The sequence below is a fragment of the Dermacentor andersoni genome, chromosome 7 (assembly GCF_023375885.2).
Source record: "Dermacentor andersoni chromosome 7, qqDerAnde1_hic_scaffold, whole genome shotgun sequence".
Lineage (NCBI taxonomy): Eukaryota > Metazoa > Arthropoda > Arachnida > Ixodida > Ixodidae > Dermacentor > Dermacentor andersoni.
In genome coordinates, this window is record NC_092820.1 from 18,253,455 (window position 1) to 18,267,694 (window position 14,240).

Below are 14,240 nucleotides of genomic sequence, written 5' to 3' on the forward strand. Positions count from 1 at the left end.
TTCATCCAGCCGCAGGAGTGGCACAACTCGAGCTCATCTACCGCGACTGTACGACTACTCAGGATGTCTACGTCTTAGATGAGGTCAACACTTCGCTGCTAGGCAAGCCAGCGATCAAAGAAGTCCGGATGTTGACATTTGTAAACGCCATTGCTGAAAAAGTGAATCCGAAAGAAGAATTTCCAGTGTTGTTCCAGGGACTCGGCAAGCTGCACAAGGAACACCGAATTAAGCTGCAAGCAGCAGCGAAACATTTCGCTCCGAGCCTCTCTGCTCGTACAACGAAATATGCAAATATAATTATCTGGTAAGAAGACTCCTACCTTCGCCGCACTCCTCGCTGTGCAGGGCCCAGGCAGTCACTCTCAGACTTCTGCAAACAAGCACTTACCCGAGCCCCGCGGCGCTGCACACAATGTACCCCGAACGGTTCCCAAGCCCGGACTGCCCTCTGTGTGGTGATTATGCGGACTTCGAACATGTCCTGTGGGGCTGCGCCTCTGCCGGTCCCCCTTTCACTCAAGAGGAAATGATGAAACTAATTAAGGCCCAGGATCAGACCTCTCAAATCCTGGCAGTCCAGAGGGCTCGCGAGAGGGCCGTCAGGTTTCACCTGATGGTCCCCGAGTGGGCCTAGCCAGGTGACGTGGAGCTTGCTTACGTCTATAGTGGACCGATTAAAGTTGTCTCTCTCTCTCTCTCTCTCAGCTCTCCGAAGGAAGGAAGGAAAACTTTATTTGGTCCTGCAAGTAGTGATAATTAACCACTAAGCGGGCCGCTCCCACGTCCGGACCTGAAGGCCAAGCGTCACGGCCACGTCGTGAGCCTGCTGGACAGCCCAGAATTGTTCATCCATGTCCAGGCTGCGAAGTGCAGCCTCCCACCTGGACGGATCCTTGATCGCCAAGTCTTCAATTCTTTCGCAAGACCGGAGCATGTGTTCGAGCGTGGCTAAGGCACCACAATCTTCGCAATAAGGATCTGTATACGTCTCCGGATGAAACATGTTCAGTCTCCGTTGGCAAGGACAATTACCAGTCTGTAGTAAGCGTAATGTAAGTGCCTGAGCCCTGTTTAGTTTAGGATGCGGCAAACTGTAAACCCTGCGATCAAGAAGGTAATACTTCGTGATTTCATTGTATGTGGAAGGGGAGTCTGTTCTCGGGGAGTATCGCCACACCGTTGCGTGGGGCAGAGCGGAGGGTAAGATCTCGCGCTGCCTCATGAGCGGACTCATTGAGATTCGGAGGGGCTCCCTCAATCATCCAAAGGTGAGCAGGGAACCAACATAAGTAGTGTTGAGAGATCTCACATCTGCATAATTTTAAAAGCAACCTTAGCCACCGAGCCCTTCTCGAAGGCCCTAATGGCCGACTTTGAATCGCTATATACAAAAGACCTGCGCCTGTCAACCAGGGCGAACGCAATAGCCGCTTGCTCCGCGACCTTTGGCCTATCAGTCCGAAAGGTAGCAGCGTTAACGACACTGAACTCTTTGTCCACGACAACTATGGTTAAAAGAAGCATCGACGAAGCCAACCTTCTGATTCTCATCACGAATGAGTCTCAGCAAGCAAGCTCCCCTGGCCTTTCTTCTACCAACATTTCGCTCCGGATGCATGTTCCTGGGAACAGGCTTGACGTGATACCGATTACGGACCTTCAAGGGAATACCGACATGACGCTGCGAAATCTTCTCCTGAGAAACACTTAACTCTCTCAGAATCTGCCGACCCGTGTTAGTCGTAGAGAGACGCACCATCTGCGTCCTCTCCTGAGCCTCAGCTATCTCATCCAAGGTATTGTGAATTCCCAGCTGAAGAAGTCGGTCGGTGCTGGTGCACATTGGCACTCCCAACACTTTCTTCGTGATCTTCCTAATCGGCGTGTCAAGCTTCTCCTTCTCCGATGGTTTACACTTGTGCATGGTGGCCACATAAGTAAAGTGGCACAATACAAATGCGTGCATAAGTCTAATCAGACTATCCTCCTTGAACCCCGTCTGCGTGTTGGCCACCCTCTTCACTAGGCGTACCGCATTTTCCGTCTTGGCAATAATCTTCTATATCGCCAGCGTTTTGGCCCCGTCCGACTCAATTATCATCCCCAGAACCCAGATCTTATCAAGCCTAGGTGTGAGATCGCCATTTCTTGTACGAAGCTGAATGCTCAACGGGTCCAAGGGGATACATCCCCTTGGCTTGGGTCCCCTTCTAGTGGTACTGTAAAGCAACAGCTCCGACTTGGAGGGGAGCCATCACCTTAACCCCGTCGGGTCTAAATAATTCTCAATTACATCTACTGCCTCCTGCAGAACAATTTCGATATAGCCCTCACTACCACCGGGACACCATATGGTTACGTCATCCGCATACATGGTGTGCCTAATCCCCTCAATCTCCAAGAGCTTCTTGGTCAATCCGACCATGGCCAGATTGAACAATGTGGGCGTGATGACGGCCCCCTGAGGAGTGCCCCTGTCTCCAAGAGTTAACGTCTTTGACTCGAGCTCCGCAACCCTCAAGGTAGCCTTCCTGCCTGACAGGAAGGACCTGACATAGTCATGAAAGCGCGCGCCGAGGCCAAGATCCGAAATGGACTTAAGAATATAAGAGTGGCAAACGTTGTCAAAAGCCTTCTCCAGGTCGAGCCCTAGTATGGCCTTAACGCCCCTCCATCTGCATCAATGACCTGATGCTTGATGAGCTTCATTGCGTCTTGAGTCGACAGCCCGGCCCGAAAACCAATCATAGTGTGGTGGTAGACCTGGTTCTCCTCAAGGCGCCTTGTAAGCCGATTAAGCACCGCATGCTCGGCTACCTTGCCCACACACTCCGAGTCGCATCACAATTCCTTTATACGGAAGGACAAAGTTGGAACTAGAAAGAATGCAGAAATTCGGCGTCACATCACCTGTTGACGAGCCCACTGAGGGGTGTGCACCAATGGTAGTCGTCCGAAAGCACTCCGGAGATGTGAGAATCTGCGTGGACTTGACAGAACTGAACCGCCACATTCTGAGAGAATGGCATCCTATCCGTTCCTTGGAGCACACTCTCGGACTTCTTTGCGGAGCTAAAGTGTTGTCCAAACTGGACACTGAATCTGGATTTTGGTAACTTCCACTTTGTGAAGGTTCTAAAGCGATCACCACGTTCTTCTAACCTTTTGGACGCTTCTATTTCAACCGGTTACCGTTTGAAATTGCGTCTGCTCCTGAGCAGTTCCAAGAACAGATGTCACGCGTTTTACAAGGAGTCAGTAAGGTCGTCTGTCACATGGACGACAACCTTATGTGGTGTTCGAATGAGCATGAGCACAATGAGACACTCAGAAATGTGTTGCAGCTACTCGTCAAAGCTGGAGTGACATTGAATGAAACCAAATGCTTGTTCAGCGCCTCACGTTCCTTGGACACTGGCAAGCCCAAGACGGCATACGACCCGAAGAAAAGAAAGTTGAAGCCATTATGAAAATTGAGAGCCCAAGAAACAGGACCCAGCTGCAGAGAATTCTCGGAATGGCAACATACCTCGCCAGATTCAACCCCAATCTCTCTGAAGTCCTGCAACCACTCTTTTGCTGTCAAAGCAGCAAGGGTTTGCTTGGAAGGCGTTCAACAGATGGAAGTCGGTGCTCTCGTCTCGCCCTGTCCTTGGAGTTTACGATCCATCGACAGAAACGGTCGTCAGTGCAGATGCATCGTCCGTCGGACTTGGTGCATTAATCCGGCAGAAGCAAATCAATGGCAAGTTTTCTGTTAGTGCTTATGCTTCACGATGACTCTCAGAGATCGAGAAGCGTTACGCTCAAATCGAGAAAGAGGCTATTGCTTTAGTCTTCGCATGTGACAAGTTCGGCGATTATCTTGTCGGCAAGCTGTTCAACCTGGAGACAGACAATATGCCGTTGGTTCCCATCTTCACTTCGAAGAGTCTTGACGACCTGAAACCCAGATTACAGAGGCTAAAGGTGAGAATGATGCTATTCCAATATGTTTTTATTCCGATCTCCTGACGTCAAATTTGCGTAACCGCTGACGCAAGCATCAGGCAGTCACCCGCAGGGTTGTCTGAACAAACCATCAAATGTTCCCCTCGTTCATAGGAGGTCACTTTTGTTTGCTTGAAAATCGAATAACATTGCTTGCACTGAGCGGCTTGTCTTATCTAATTGGCTGACAAGAGGCGAGGAGCACGCTCAAGTGGAGAGGGCCACTGCACTGAATATCGATAACCGGATGAAGAGGGCGATGCCGGCGTATGCGATTGTTCCGCTTCCCCTTAGCTTCCCCTTAGCTTAAGAATGATGCTAACACGGATCCTCAGTAAAGAAGAGTTGGCAGAACGAGATCGCAAACGTGCCGAAAGTGCTCGAAAACGTTGGGGAGCTATCGCGGTTTTCGCGGCGTCGCCTGACAGACAGGTGAAGTGCGGGTGGTCTAAAACAGTTTTTGACCAATCGCGGTGGGCCGATTGCAGAATTAGAATCGAAAAGTTTGGAATAGTTTTACGTTGTAGCGCCACAGTACGAGATTGCATACGTTCCAGGCAAAAACCTTCTTTCTAGCCGCAGACACTCTTTCCAGCTCGCCTCTCCACAAAAATAGAAGACACAGAGCTCGAACAAAACTTGGAATCTTTTGTATGCTCTTTGAAAACCTCTTTTCCCATAAAGGAGCACTGCCTTCAATGGTTAAGGGATCCCAACAAACAGACCCTGTTTGTGCACAACTTCACCGCTGGAGCAAGAATAAAGAGTGGCCCTGCAGGTGAGATATACCAGTGGACCTAAAGCCCTTCTACGAATATCGACACCAGCTCACTCTGAAGAACGATTTACTCCTCTACGCTGCTCGAGTTGTCGTCCCTGCCTCTTGCCAAAACGAAGTTCTACGACTCTTACGTGAAGTACACTGCGGCATGACAAAGACACTTGCTCGAGCCAGAGATTGTGTCTGGTGGCCCACTATAGGAGCTGATGTCACGTTCCTGGTGAAGCAATATCAGCAATGCGTCGAAACAACAAGTAACAGAAAAATGACACTTAGGTTCTGAATTTCGATAAAGACCCTGGAAACGCATTGTAATGGACATGTTTCACTAGCAGAGCCAATGGTAGTGCAAAGCAACAGATTATTATTCAAGATACCCTGAACTGGCTCGGCTCGAGAAGCTTACGTCCGCAGCTGTAGTCAACCATGCAAGTCATTTTTCGCACGCCATAAGATTCCCGAGGAAGTGGTTTCCTACAACGGCCCACAGGTTTCGCCGACTGAGTTCTTACTCTTCGTTCAGGACTACGCCTTCAAGCACATTAACTCTAGCCCTCACTAACCTCAGAGGAATGGACTCGCTGAGGCTACGGCAAAAATGATCAAGATTTCCATGACACAGACGGAAGACCCTTACTTGACGCTTCTAGCTTACAGGCCGAGTCCTTTGAAGAATGGGTATAGCCCTGCGTAACTACTGATGGGTCGTCGGCTAAGAAACCAGCTTTCTCTTAGTTCCACCAAGCTGAGACACCAACTGCCGGATCAAGAGAGCCTTTGGAAGTCCCAGGAACAGTATCGGAAACGTCAAAGGAAATACTTTGACAGGCGTCATGGAGTTCGCGACCTGCAGGAGCTATTCTACAGAGACGACGTCAGGTTGACAGACCTCAAGTGCAAAGCGACAGTACAAGCCCCCAGTCTATGAGCCTCGGTCGTGCTGGGTTAACACCGACACTGGTGCTGTACGCAGGAACAGGACCGAGCTAGTTCGCTATTCCCCTGCTAAAACCAACGCAGAAAATGTTTTTGTCAGTGACGGTGTAGCGGACGCCCGTTCCTGTTTCCAAGACACTTCCCACATGCATACTAGAAGTGGGAGGTGCGTGAAGCCGCCTGCTGCAGTGAACTGCGCTTGCTCTGTTGGGGAGATGTTGTGTATGTGCTGCCATCTAGTGAAAGCGGCGAGATAGTTCCCCGTGACTGTGTGTGTCCGGCGATCTGGCAGCGCGTGATCTTCTTCTTAAGATAGAACACGTCTGAGAGAACATTAAACTTGTGCGTATGTGACTCCTCCTCTGGCCACTCGCTCTTCCTTCCTGGTTACAACAATTCGCACAGTATAATCAGGAAATCCGCTTGACGTCGATCAAGAATTGAAGCCGAGCGTCTGCGAAGATGAGGCGACATAGGACAACGCTCTTTCGCACAGCTCATTGGTGACCAGATGTTGGTGTAGTGCGTAGTCAACATCCAGAATGACCGTCACTATTTTCCTCGGCTAAGCAAGAACGCCAAAAAAGGGCCACGCCATGGCAGGCTAGTGCCGTATTTCGGCTTACAGCTATACGTGTTCATCAAGTCACTAAGATGGCAGCTCTTCTGGCATGGTCACTCGTGTCCATTTTTTCCCGCACACTTTTAAAGAGGTGTCGTTTTAAGCGGAAACGATAACAGCAGGGTAATGAAGCCCCATCCCACCGATATCTAATTACTCCTAGTACGTAACCTCCCTAGATCATTCAGCGAGCATTCAGAATGCGGAAAATTACCTCTGATAAATAAAGGCTGCGATTTTGCTTGCCGAAACAACGATCTCGATCAATATGAAGCACGCCGTAGTAGGAGAGCCCGGAACAATTTTTACCACCTGCAAGATACGTCCACCCAACACACGGCACAGTGGCGTCTTTGTATATTGCCCCCATTTGATCGCGAGATTTAGTCCGAGCGGGTAAACTGCCTACGAAAGTGATCCGCGCCGCAGCACGGGTGAAGGGAGAAAAAAGTACGACAGTTTATGTCGTGAACGCGGCGCAGCCACTGAGCGCCGGTGTGGAAGACAGGGAAGGAATGCCGCTGGCGGGCGCTAGTCTAGGCAGGCAGCGTCTCTATTAGCGGTGAATCTCGCCTCTTGGCAGCATCGCGAGCGCCACATTGTGCAAACTTCTTGGATAACGCAGCAGTTTAAAAAGTTCTTGCGGTCGAATGCTCCCTGTGTGGCACATTGCAACCTCCAATGTATAACTGAAATTTCCGGTCGGCCCTGTGAGGCGCACATTAGCTGGAGTATCCGCGACACTCGGTAGGTTCTCTAATTAATATTGCCGTCTTCCTTCATCTCAACGTTACGCCGATCATTTCGCGCTCCATCGATTCGTTGCGCGGTCCTTTCGAGCTTCTTATCCTCCGAGTTCCTGCGCTGTAGTTTCGTACTGATAGAATGCAATAATTATGCGATTTTCTATCAAGCACAATGGCAAACTACCGGCCCAAACATGCCTGCGTTGTACGCTCCAACCCATTATATTTGTTTGGAGATTTCCATCACAGTGTTTCAGTTGGCTTAGATTTACAGCGACAATTATTCCCTTGAGCGCTGTGCAACATATTCACTATCGTATTGTTAATACGACGTAAATAAAGGGCTGGAAACTTTTCAACGCCAATATTCCTGCCACCTTTTATTAGATGGACTATTCTTTCATTCCTCACCATTTATTTTGGATATTTCCTCATTAAACCCTTTTAACCTCATAAGCAATTACATATGGGATGCCGTTAACACGTTATTAACACGCTGGGCCAGCTGCAGAAACGCTGCTTGCGCAGGCGGCCTTAAGGGTAGCACGCAGCACGGCGAATGAAGCCAACATACGGGGCGCTGTGGTTGACCTCTTGTAGGTGGACGCAAACCCACGTGCAATACCATGTGGCTGCGAAACAAATCGAGCACTTCAGGTGAACCAACGAGCACATATTTATGCATTGCTGAGAGAGATCTATCTATGTTTTGCCGCAATCGGACACATAAACAAAAAGTTATCCAATTATACTAAGGCGACTCCTACATTACTTTCGTTCACGTAAGCATATTATTTCATAAATAAACAATAAATATGGTAAATTATGAAAATGAAATGACGAAACAAACCAAAAAATGTTTGTCGGATTGTCCAGAAAGAAAGAGCAAGCTGAATTATATCGCTAAAGTTTCTCATTTTTTCATGCACAGAGCCTGGCAACTTCATTCATGTGTGGAAGATCACCGTGGTTCACATATTCGAGAAATTGTGCCCAACTACAGGGTGTTGTTTAAGTACAAGGTTTCACAAGATCGCCTCCTTTGTTTTAAGATGCAGCGAAGCATGGTTTTGTGTACATTGCTCCTTTTCTTTTCTTTGACCTTCCTTGGAAGAACACTGTAAAAACAAAGAACTTACAAAGTTTTTTATTGCCCCTTTCGCATTTCGCAGTTTTCTCGTTTTTAAACACTTAAGCCTTTTCATTGAAGAAAATTGTGGTTACGTGGAAGACTGCCTCTTAAACGACTTTGAGCAATATGTCAAGTTGATCTCGATTTAAAGACGAGGCTTCTGTCATAACGAATTCGTCATTGGTAGCAAGCAAAGAGCTTTTGCAAATAAGAAAATGACAATTGAAAATATTAAATCGGAGTGGCGCCACCTGACGCGGGCTAAAGTATATCGCACTTGACGTCAACAGTGGCTTATTTAGAGGGAGCAACACAGAGACAAGTCAAGTGGAGAATGCGCCGACTATGAGCGTAGGCGGTTCAAATGGGGAGGCGCAGTGGAGCCGGGCAACTTTCCCTACAACCAAGTGATACATTGGACCACGAGAAACTATGATAGTCTTCTAGAGGAGTATATTGATTTTGCTCGACCTCGACTTTTCTTTATGCCCCTGTAACGACGCTGCATTCGCAGAGGTCGAGCCTATACTGCAGTCGAGATAACATTATTGTCAGCATGGTCCCAAAATCTAACATGAAAGGGCATTTGTTTTCATATAATCAGACAGCGGGCATGTGCACTCAGCCATTTCAGCTAACAACATTAAGTGCTTACCGTTAGTGCATACTGAACCCGCACCACGGTTAAGCGAGCCAGCTTGATTTCATGGCACGTGCAAGCAAGCGTGGCAAAATGCACTCGCACATAGGCCTTACAAAAAGCGCACACGCACAAATGCACCGTGCCCGAGCGCGGCGGTGGCGCCACGATAGCAGCGGCTCCACGACAGAGCCTGCGATGCACGTCGGGCCCACACGCCGCGCGTGGCGTCGGCCGTGAAACTGTCGCCGTGTTTCCAGGCTTTCTTTCCTATTTTGCGACTGTAACGAAGCTTGGTTATTGCGTCTTTCTGCTAGTGTTTATCGTGGCGTGGCAAATATGGTGCCTGGAAAGGCGCAAGTTATGTGTGATGCATTGAAAATACGCGCAAAATATAATTGGGCGATGCATGTTTTGTCCTCGTGTCACTGCATGAACCGGTCCTCTTTCTCTCTTTCGCAGAGGCCTCCCCTGACTCCCCATCGCTTTAGCACGCCCGCATTTGGCCGTTAAATATATTCTGGCTGTACTTATTTTACCGCATCTTTTTTTTTTTATGCGCAAAGTGTCCTACCCAGCCTCGCCCACGCTTCTCATTTCTGGCCACGTCGTAGACGAGCCCCTAGCGTACGACGGGGACCCCGGCAATTGTCGATAATTGGGCGGCTTCGGTCACTCGCGCCAGTTGAGAGCGCGTGCCTCAGTGGCGTCACACACACGACGAGTCACTGTGACGGGTGCACATTTCGAGCGGGGCAGGTGTAGGACGGCTTGGCCCTTCAGACGACTCTTAGCCTGCGTCGAGCAGTGAAACAGGACTGCGTCGACCACCCTATGTAGTCGCAGTACTAGGACAGCAAGAACTGCGAGCAGCGAGCTACGCGCCATTGCCGTTTATTATGCATTGTGCACTGGGCGGCAAAGCCAGCCAGTCGTCGCCGGCCAAGAGCATCGACGTGGTGCCAGGTAAGCTGGACGTAGCCCATGCGAGGGGTGCGGTTCAAGTGCTCGCTTGCGCTTTGAAATGTATATTATCGCGGAAAGTTCAATTGTAAAGCTAATGGAAATGAGCGCAAGCGAGAATGGGAAGCGGTCGAGATAAAAATCTAGAGGACACCGCAGGATTAAAGGAAACGCTGGTTTGGTTCCGTGAAATAACCTACAACATTCAAAGGAAACGTACTGCATCCGAACGGCAAGTTGGGCCAGTTGGTTGAGATTCGTGGTATGGGTTGTAACAGCGGACACAAGACAGGGACAACAGAAGCAATAAAACGACGACACAGCACTGACTCTCAACTGATATTTATTGAAGATATGTCTGACATATATATATATATATATATATATATATATATATATATATATATATATATATATATATATATATATATATATATATATATATATATATATATATATATATATATATATATATATATATATTTTCCTTCAGCAAATTATCAAGTAGCGGGCATGTGCGACCTATCTTTTGTTTCACAGAAAAACGAACATCAATGTTGTATCTTGAACCAACGTTCTTAAGGCCATGCGCTAGCTTGTGTACATACGGTACAACTGCGTTTTTTTTTCTTTTAGCATGCATTTAGCATGGGCCTTGATTTTACTTTCGAAGTCCCTCAAGACCATCAACTGCAGTTTCTTGACCTGAGAATAATTTTTGGTAAATATCATGTGTGCTGGAAATATGGTCCCAGGTCGGTTAAGTCCATTTTGAACTATAAATCCGGTCATTGCAAAGTAGTGAAGCGGGCTATAGCGAAGTCTATCCTGAATGCTGCATTAAAAAAGTCGTGTTTTCATATGACGAAGGCTGCTTTTTCCGATCATGTAACTCGTTTACTGGACGCTGGTTACCCGGAGGCGATCATTTCAACTGTGAGTGAAAGTATGGTTCACGGCGTCAAGAGCATAAATGACCAAGGTATTCAATCCAAATTAGAAGAAAAAAGAAAAAACGCAGTTGTACCGTATGTACACAAGTTAGCGCACGGGCTTAAGAACGTTGGTTCAAGGTACAACATTGATGTTCGTTTTTCTGCGAAACAAAAGACAGGTCGCATATGCCTGTTACTTGATAACTTGCTGAAGGAAAAGCAAGTGAAGGGAAAATGCACTGTCAAACATGCGAACAGATACATCAATTGTGCTAAGCAGGTCGTGTATGCCATCCCATTATCTTGTGGTCGAGAGTACGTGGGACAAATGAAGCGATGTGTGAATGTTCGACTTCGGGAGCATGAGCCATCTCTTCAAGGGGTTGCACCACTTCATCTCCCGGAGCATTGCAAGTCGTGGGGTTGTCGCCGTGAATTTAAAAAAAAGCTAGTGTCATTTTTAAACACGCAAGCCAATTGACAAGGGAAATCGCCGAAGCTCACAATATAAAGATTAGGGACAAAGCCTGTATCAGGGAACCTTCTATCGCTCTTTATGACAAGGAACTGCATTACCTATGTCAATTTTGATTATGTGTTAGTTTGTCACAGTTGCCTCGACGCATATCTGTATCTTGTGCATGTCGTGGTTATTACCAAATGGCTCCTATATATATATATATATGTTAGACATATCTTCAATAAAAATCAGTTGAGAGTCAGCGCTGCGTCGTGGTTTTATTCCTTCTGTTGTCCCTGCTTGTGTGCGCTGTTACAACCCATACCGCGAATTCTAGGGAAACGCTCTGGCGCGTGATATCACGGCAGCACTACGTGCAGTTCTCAACTTTTTCTCGTCAGAGGTAATTAATTCAGTGCCCGACCTACTTCGTAATATGCATTTTACAATTAACAGCTTCAATTCATGGAAAATGTATTCAGCTGTGTGCCGCTCTAATCAAAATGTCCACAAGAAGAAAATACTGTCATGTTGCAGGGTGTCTACCAAGTTGACATTTCCAAATTCCCCGAGTTTTCCAGGTTTTCCCTGAGTGCCTTTGCCGATTTCCTTGAGTGATGCAAAACTATGTTTTATGTCAAGACGGGCTGAAACCATATCGCGTGATGCTGTCACTCTCGAGTAAGCAGATGAAAAAAATTAAAAAGCGACTTAATCTAATTTTAATACTAAGGAGTAGTGTTTATATTATTCAAAAATAGAATAGAAGGCAGTGGTTAGTAAAATGCACAGCAAATAAAGTGTCTTCGAAAAAAATTGCAAATAAGTCGGACATTCACAAATACGAATAAAAAGGAGATGCACATAGAAGCAAAAATATTTGAATATATGAGCTATTTCTATCAACTGATAGCAAGCTCAGTGGTATGAGGCCCGAACTCTGTCACAATTGAGATTCTCTCTCAACCGCTCGTAAGTCAACCTCAACTGTCCTGACATACTTTCAGCCCGCGCACGACGCCCGAGAGTTGTGTTTCACTGCTTTGAAGAGTTTATTTTGGTTTGGATGCGGGACACCTGCATCTCGGCATCAGCCAAAACCTTGTTTTTTGAGCTCAAGCTCCTTCAAAACGGCGGCAGCAAGCTTCTTTTCCCGTTTATTCCTCAATGCGTACATCATTTTTGTTCTTGTCCTCCTTCTGCCACTCGTTCGCCCCAAGGACCATTTGAAGCATCTTGGTCAGTTGCACAATCCACGGCCGATATTTAGAACTCCCTAGGGGTCGCGAGAACGTTCGAAAAATCGGCCAGTTGGAAAAAAATAAATGCGTGTCATTTACTGCCCTTAGGGGCTCAAACCGCCACAGGCACGTTCGAAAACACTCTGAAGGCCTGTCGGTACACATATTAGGCATATCGGCGCTCGTACTGTGACAGGAAATACCATGTGCACGTTTGTATAATTAAGGAATACATACTGTTTTCCGTGGCAATAGCCCCTTCCCACACTTGTTATGCTTCACTGCAATACTTTTGCGTGTGCTTCACCACGTAACATTTCCGTACAGAGGCGAAGCTAACTTTCGGGAACCGGCATTATGCAACGCACCGTGTTTTCTAAGTTTCTAAGCCAATCGCGAGGACCACAAAAGCGGAGTCCGTGCCATTGCTGACAGCAGCTAATTCTTTCAATAAAAAACTCGGCACCAAACGGCAAGAAGCTTCGTAGCGAACGTCGTCGGAGCAGCTAGGCCTAGCGTTGCCGCAGTGGTGGCAACGGCTGCCAGCGGATCTATGTGCGAGAGTGCCGGTTCGAGGCGGCGAAGTTATCGAAACGGCAGCGGTGGTGCCTTTGATTATTGCCGTTTCGGACCTGCGGTCACGGCAAAACGTCCGGAAAATCGGACGGCGAAGGGTTCTTGCGTCCGAAATTTCACACGTTCTGATGCGTTGACTATGGGGTACGTGGCGGTGCCGCGAAGCCGTCTAAATTATCGGGAATCCGGAAAGTCGGTGGTTGACTGCACAATGGCAACTCATCCAGCCGACGACAGGGCGTCAAAGACGATTCATTGCGATTCCTGTCTGCTGCTCGAGCCAGCATTACCACGACTTTCGACCCTTCGAATAACATTGCCGCTAATTTTCCCTGATAGAGGCCTAAATTCCCTGAGTTTTCCCTGACTTTTTCCAGACTACTCAAAATCCCTGAGAATTCCCGGTTTTCCCGGTTGGTAGACACCCTGTGTTGTAGACGTGACCATAATAACATAAAATTCAAAATAGCTGAAAAAAAAAACAAGACCTTGCATACGCTATCGAGCTTAGCAAGGAAAGTCCACGCTTTATCTATGCATCAAAGTGCACGTGATAGCTTTCAGCCAAGAACTATTGTCGAATCTAGGCGGTGAAAATTAGTGCAAAGACGAATTCTCCGTGTACATGTGGTTGGCTTTAAAATTAAGAACATTTTGCAGGCCTTAACTTCACTTATGTCACTCTCGGCCGTCCTCAAGGACGAAAGTTTGACGTCAGGAGAAGATTGGAGAAACAACAGATCGGAATAGTTTGACTTATAGGGCCCATGGAATAGAAAAATTTGGAATACATTCACGTGAGAGTGCCCTTGTTCAAAGCTTGTCGTATTGCGATTATGTTATATAACAAGATTAACGTGGCCATAGAAATATTAGTTTCCCGGCATCGTCGGTGCGAATAGCCAACAAAACGTGCTACTCAAAAAGCGTCCGAGCCGCCTCGCTAAGACAGTCGGTGTTTTCCGCGACGAACTGCCGTCGGATCGCTGCTCGCAGTCACGGCAGTGGTTTAGAATTGGGCACGACTTCACAAAGCACGCGCAGCTTCGAGATAACTTTATTCTAATAATTATTATTGCATGCGAAAAATACGGCGATTTCCACGTCGCCGTGAGCTGCGACAGAAGAGCCCCTAGGCTGGGTGATGAGACCACGGCGGGCGTTAGGGGGCGACGCCGGAGGAGGCCCGCGCCGTCTGCGCTGTTGGCCATCCGA

At 47.6% G+C, this 14,240-nt stretch overlaps 1 protein-coding gene across 3 annotated transcripts in view; it reads left to right on the plus strand.

The window, feature by feature from the left end:
- LOC126535535 (Kv channel-interacting protein 4-like) overlaps positions 1–14,240 on the plus strand; it is a 298,260-nt gene that overhangs the window by 93,655 nt on the left and 190,365 nt on the right. The window lies entirely within an intron of this gene.